Source organism: Morus notabilis, unplaced genomic scaffold (assembly GCF_000414095.1).
Source record: "Morus notabilis unplaced genomic scaffold, ASM41409v2 Scaffold42, whole genome shotgun sequence".
NCBI lineage: Eukaryota > Viridiplantae > Streptophyta > Magnoliopsida > Rosales > Moraceae > Morus > Morus notabilis.
In genome coordinates this window covers 1,132,040-1,139,078 of record NW_010360565.1, presented here as the reverse complement: position 1 = coordinate 1,139,078, position 7,039 = coordinate 1,132,040, and the positions used below count along the sequence as shown (strand labels likewise).

Genomic DNA, 7,039 nt, shown 5'->3' with positions numbered 1-7,039 from the left:
TTAAGTACATTCCATGTTATAGTATGCTATGCTATGTCATATTGCATACACCTTAATAAGTCAAGAGGAACTTATAAGAATAATATCAGTTGAGTGCCGTACCAGCCTCCACAAGGGAGGTAACTCCAGCTCCACAAGGGAGAAAAAGAAAATAACAATAATGTCCTCCGACTCAAGGGAGGCATTCAAGTTATAATCACGGTGTCGTGGGGGACCTTGGAAACCCTCACGTTCCGATGATTGCGCGCAAGTGGTACGCGAGCACTCGGGCCCATCAGTAAGAAAGATAAGATAAGATAAAAAGACTATGATAAGACATCATAATTAAGCGTAATCAGCTCATGCATATTTATTCATGTGTACTTACAGTTATTTTGTGAGATATAGTTCCTACTTGCTAAGCGAAAGCTCAATCATATATGTTCATGCTGTAGGTAAGAAACCTATCAGCATCTCTTGGAGGGCAATGGCGAGCAGCGGACGAATGGTGGAGATGGGAATGGATACCGCTCACGCAGTTATCTTCCGCAGTAAGTTTAAGAAAAATCATGTATATGTCTATATGATTCAAAGGTTTCAAGTATGTATGTTTAAAAAGTATAGGTACATATGTATAATTAAGAAAATCGAGGTTGTAGCTAACAACCCTAGTTTTGAGTATTTAAGTTTTAGAACGTTGCAACAGTGCATGCAACAAATAAACGAATTTTAAACATGACGATTTAAATGATTGATTTTAAAAGGACTTTAAGATGTACTTGAATTTAAGATTTCTCACGAAATCCGTTTTAAAGTCAAATTAAATGGCCCAATTGAATTGGCTAGTTTTAGAAAGGCTTTTAAAGAGTATTTGAAACAAGAGTTCAAACACAGCTCCATTTGAAAAATATTTCTAGAAGGTTTTATCTTAATTGAAATTAAGAAAAGCTTTAAGAAATTCAGTGATTTATTCTTTTGAAATTATTGTTACGAATTATGAAAGTATTCATTCTTATGTTTAAAAAAAAAAAATGTTCCGCAAATTTTAAGAAATGCCAGTAAGTACAAGTTAAAGTTTAAGTTACAGTGGCGGCCTCATAGGAGGGGCGTCACAGTGTTAAAGAATAAACTTAACCAAAATTTGGGACAATCCATGTTCCATTGCATAGACTTCTTCTACGATAATTTCTTCGATCTGTAGGTCTATGAAATTATTATTCATTTTTAGATTCTACGTACTTTATTACTTCAACATGTAAGTTTGGTCAAATTTAGTATATATGGCTGTCTAATTAATTACTCACCTATTCTTCATCGTACTCATAAGCTAGTAATTAACACCGCGAGGGAAGCCATGTTCTATGGTTGGATCATTTTGTACAATTTGTTTGCTTTGTGGTTTGTTACTTCAATAAATAATTTGCAAACTATATCCTTATTACGATAGCTATTTAATTTGACGCTTGGACTTTTATGCTCATCCTACGTGTCCATTCATGTACCAATATCTAGTAACCATTGTGAAAGATTTTGAGAGAAGTTAATGAATATCAGAAGTAGCTAGCCTTTATAAAAAGATAATTTGTTGATCTTGCCATTGACGACCACAAAATGGAACTTCTTAACCTCACTAGTTCATCTTCCTTTTCTTCTATGCTCCTCCATTTCATTCTTCTCTATTCCATGAGCTTTTCACTATTTACCAATATCACCATTAACGTCAATGCATTAGGAAATGAAGCAGACAGGTTTTCTCTGCTCAAATTCAAAGAATCCATTTCCAATGACCCACATGGAATCCTGAGCTCATGGAATGACTCTCTTCACTTTTGCGATTGGGACGGAGTTGCATGCGACACTCAGCGCCAGAGGCTAACATCCTTGAACCTGGAAGGCTACAACTTGCGAGGAACCATATCGCCTCACATTGGAAACATCACGTTTTTGAGGTTCCTTACCCTCAGAAACAACAGCTTCTTCGGTGAAATCCCGCCGCAAGTTGGTCGTTTGCTCCGATTGCGACATCTCAACCTTAGTCACAACATGTTGGAAGGTAAAATCCCAATCAACTTGAGCCATTGCTTTGAACTCAGAATACTAAATTTTCAAACAAATAGACTTACCGGGACAATTCCCTTTGAGCTTGGCGCTTTGGCGAAGTTTGAAGTTCTTCGCCTTAACATGAACAATCTCACTGGTGGGATCCCAGCTTCCTTGGGAAACTTGTCTTTTCTCACAACACTTTCTGTGGCCTATAACAATCTGAATGGAACTCTTCCTAATGAGTTAGGAAAATTGAAAAGCTTAAGCTTTTTTTCTGTAGGGCCTAGTGATATTTATGGTGTGATCCCTCAATCCATTTACAACCTGTCCTCTATTTCCACTTTGTCGATTGCGGGTAATAAGTTCACTGGAACTCTGCCTCCCAACATTGGCCTCTTGCTCCCTAATCTCCAAACATGTGCCCTTGGTGGTAACGAGTTCTCTGGGACAATTCCGGAGTCATTTTCCAATGCATCTCAGCTTCAAGTACTTGATTTTGGCGAAAATAAGTGCCTCGGCCGAGTTCCAACTAGTTTGGGAAATCTTCCACATCTTCGGTGGCTGAGTTTAGCTCATAACAATTTCGGAAGTCATTTGGCTAATAGCTTGGATTTTATTACGGCTCTAACGAATTGCACCAAACTGGAAATGTTGTTCTTGACCAATAACAATTTTTCAGGTGCTTTACCAGAGTCTGTTGGCAACTTGTCAACCCGAATCACTAAACTTGATTTCTCACAGAATTCAATTTCCGGGAAAATTCCTCCAACATTAGAAAATCTGGTCAACTTAATCTATTTGGGCCTGATGAGTAATCTTTTCACGGGTGTTATTCCAGTTTCTTTGGGGAGGTTACAAAATTTGCAACTTTTGGATTTGGGATCAAACTCGATATCAGGAAAGATTCCCTTATCCATAAGCAATTTGACTAGCATGTTTGCCCTTGACGTTTCAAGCAATATGTTAGAAGGTACCATTCCTTCAAATATTGCAAATTGTCAAAATCTGCAACACCTAATCATATCAAATAACTTTCTTAGTGGGGAGATAACAAAAGAAATTTTTGGTATCTCCACATTTCGCGCGATCAGCTTGTCGGGAAACTCATTGAGTGGAAGCCTACCGGTGGAAGTGGGGAAGCTAAAGACCATGATTTTACTCGACCTCGCCTCGAACAATTTGACCAATGAAATCCCAGAAAGTATTGGGGATTGTGAAAGTTTGGAAGTCATTGATTTGCATGGAAATTTCTTTCAAGGAGGCGTGCCTTCTACTTTAGCTTCTCTAAGAGGGTTGCAGTACTTGGATCTTTCTCGAAATAACTTGACAGGTCAAATTCCCAAGGATTTACAAAAACTTCCTTTCTTGATGTACTTGAATCTTTCTTTCAATGATCTAGAAGGTGAAGTACCACGGGAAGGAGTCTTTCAAAATTTAAGTGCAATATCAGTGGATGGAAACACTAATCTCTGTGGCGGTGTACGGAAATTGCAACTTTCAAGTTGCTCGACTAAAAGCTCAAAGCATAGAAAAACCATGAGTCTCAAACTAATTGCAGTCATCTTAGTTTGTTTTGCTGTGATTTTCATTCTATTTTCATGTTTCATTGTTCTTCATCGGATGAGGAAATCCACTAGGAAATCATTTTCTTCACTCTCAACAATCAACTTTCTTTCAAAGGTTTCATACAAGAAGCTTTATCAAGCTACAAATGGATTCTCTTCAAGCATGTTGGCAGGGACAGGAAGTTTTGGCTCCGTATATAAGGGGATTCTAGATCAAGAAGGACAACTAGTCGCCATAAAGGTGCTCAATCTTCAGCGAGAAGGAGCTTCCAAGAGTTTTATTGCTGAGTGCAATGCATTGAGAAATATTAGGCACCGTAATCTCGTCAAGATCTTAACATGTTGCTCAGTATGGATTACAATGGCAATGACTTCAAGGCTTTAGTCTTTGCATATATGTCCAATGGAAGCTTAGAGAAGTGGTTGCATCCAGTGATCAACAACGGAAATCAGCCAACGGGTTTGAACATGATTCAAAGACTGAATATTGCTATCGATGTGGCCTCTGCGATATGCTATCTTCATGACGATTGTGACCCACCAATCATTCACTGCGACTTGAAGCCTAGCAATGTCCTTCTTGATGATGAAATGGTTGCTCATGTAAGTGATTTTGGATTAGCAAGGCTGATCTCAAATAGCATTGACTTGAGCAAAAGCAAAACTAGTACACTTGGAATTGCGGGAACCGTCGGTTACGCCCCTCCAGGTGATGACTCTGACTTTTGTTTTCCTAATTTATGCAAAAACTATAGCTAAAACTGTAAACTAATCATTTGTACAAGTTGCAGAGTATGCAATGGGTGGTGAGCCATCAAGACATGGAGATGTGTATAGCTATGGGATCCTTGTGTTGGAGTTGTTCACCGGAAAGAGACCCACCGATGAGATGTTGAAAGATGACTTCAATCTCCACAACTTCGTTAAAACGGCGTTGCCTGAAAGACTTGAACAAATAATAGACTCGACTCTTCTCCCCAATGAAGCAGAAGAAACAAGTAGAAGACAGGGAGAAATAAACTACAGCAACAACCAAGGCATCAACTTTAAGTACTTAAATCAGATGAGCTCCAGTCTGCATAAGTGCCTGGTTTCGGTCTTGGAGATTGGACTTGCTTGTTCAGAGAACTCACCAAATGGGAGGATGAATATGGGAGATGTCAGCCGCGACCTACAACATATTAGAAATGCTTATATGAGTGCTGTGATCAATGGAGAGAGACAAAGGATAAGCTAAATACAATAATGTACTATCATATAGTCATATCATATATATATATATATATATATATAGACACACACACACACACACACATTGTTATGTTGATGTTTAATGGATTCTGTTTGAACTGCAGGAGCTGAAAACTATAGGGAAATCAGATGGTTGTGAAGGTTTTCTTGTGTCCATCTGTTGATAATTGTTAGTTTTAAAGATGAAAAACAAGAGGAAGATATACGGGAATGCAAACTGGGAATTCTATTTTAATTCATAATGCATCAAGCTTACATTATATAAAAAACAAAAACTGAACAACTAACATAGTGGCCGAGAATCAAGCCATAAACTGCAACACGTCTAGAACAAACTAACTACTTCCTAAAGACTAGGACCAACTCAAAACAAATAAATTGGAAGCATACATGACACGTGGACATATTGAAGGAAACATAAAGAACATGTGGACACATTTAAGGAAGCATAAAACAATTATCTAACACATGGACAAGTTGCAGTCCTAAAAGCAGCTAACTAACACTCCTCCATGCATTAGGAGCTGCAAACTCCAAGTCTCTGCCTAAGAAGCTCGAACTTGTTTGCTGGCAAAGGCTTTGTAAAAATGTCTGCGAGCTGATTTTCAGATCTGCAATAAATGAGGTTCACTTCTCCTTCCTTTTGCACTTCTCTTAAAAAGAAAAATTTGATCTTGAAATGCTTAGTTTTTCCATGAAAAACTGGATTGTGGGAGATTGCAATTGCTGCCTGATTGTCCACAAATACCTCTGTCTCATTCAGTTGCTTCAAGTGTAAATCACATAACAACTTCCTCAGCCACAATGCTTGATTCACTGCGGCTGTAGCAGCAACAAATTCGGCCTCTGCAGTAGACTGTGCTACAATCTCTTGTTTCTTGGAACACCATGAGAAAAAACCTGATCCTAGACTGAAACAGTACCCAGATGTACTCTTCATGTCATCCACGGATCCACCCCAATCACTGTCAGAAAATCCCAACAACTTGAAATTTTGACACTTCTTGAACTTTACACCAAAGTCAATAGTTCCTTTGATATACCTAATAGCTCTTTTTGCTGCTTTAAGATGCACTTCACTAGCACAATGCATGAAACGAGAGAGAATGCTTACAACAAAAAGGATATCTGGCCTGGTTGCAGTTAGGTACATTAGACATCCAACCATGCTTCTGAAATAGCTTTCTTCAACTTTGTCAGTCCCATCCTCTTTGCTCAAGCTATCCTTTTGATTCATTGGAGTAGCCATTGCCTTGCAATCCTCCATATGAAACTTCTTGAGAATTTCCTTGGCATACTTTTTTTGACAGATGAAAACTTCATCTTCCAACTGCTTAATCTCCATTCCCAGAAAGTATGTCATTAGTCCAAGGTCTGTCATTTCAAAGATCTGCATCATTTCCCTTTTGAACTCTTCAACAAGCTTGCCATTGCCACCTGTGATTAAGAGATCATCAACATAAAGAGAGACTATAAGCAGATCATCTCCTTTACGTTTCACATAAAGAGTAGCCTCTGACATGCTTTTTTCGAATCCTAGGCTTGACATATGCTTATCTATCTTGATATACCATGCTTTTTTCGAATCCTAGGCTTGACATATGCTTATCTATCTTGATATACCATGCTTTTTTCGAATCCTAGGCTTGACATATAGAGCATTCTTAGCAAGTAGACCTTCTCCTCTTCACCTTGTTCCATGAATCCCTCGGGCTGTTCAACATAGATCTCCTCCTGTAAAATACCATTCAAGAATGCAGATTTTACATCTAATTGAAACACTTTCCACCCATTTCACTCCAATAACTTTTCTATCCTTCGGTCTATCAACTAGCTCCCAAGTCTTGTTCTTTTTTATCATTGACAACTCCTCCTCCATTGCCTTCTTCCATTTCTGGTCTTTAATGGCTTCTTCATAACCCGCAGGTTCACAAATGGCCACATTGCATCTCTGATAGATATCATAGAGGGGTCTTGTTCCACGGATTGGTGGATCATCTTCCAAGTCTTCTTGCCACTGTTCTGATGCTTGCTCTTCTGTTGGTTGGAAGGGAAGACTTGATTTCTGCTTGCTCGTGGATGTCTCTTTTGTCTGTTCCCAGTTCCACTTCTCATCTTCATTGAAGAACACGTCTCTACTAACAATTATCTTCCCTGTTCGAGGTTGATACACCTTGTAGGCCTTAGAGGAAGAACTGTAA

The 7,039-nt window shown here is 38.6% G+C and overlaps 1 pseudogene; it reads left to right on the top strand.

Annotated features, from left to right (window-relative positions):
* Positions 1-1,590: 1,590 nt before the first annotated feature.
* Positions 1,591-5,002, top strand: LOC21411883 (annotated as a pseudogene).
* Positions 5,003-7,039: the final 2,037 nt, after the last annotated feature.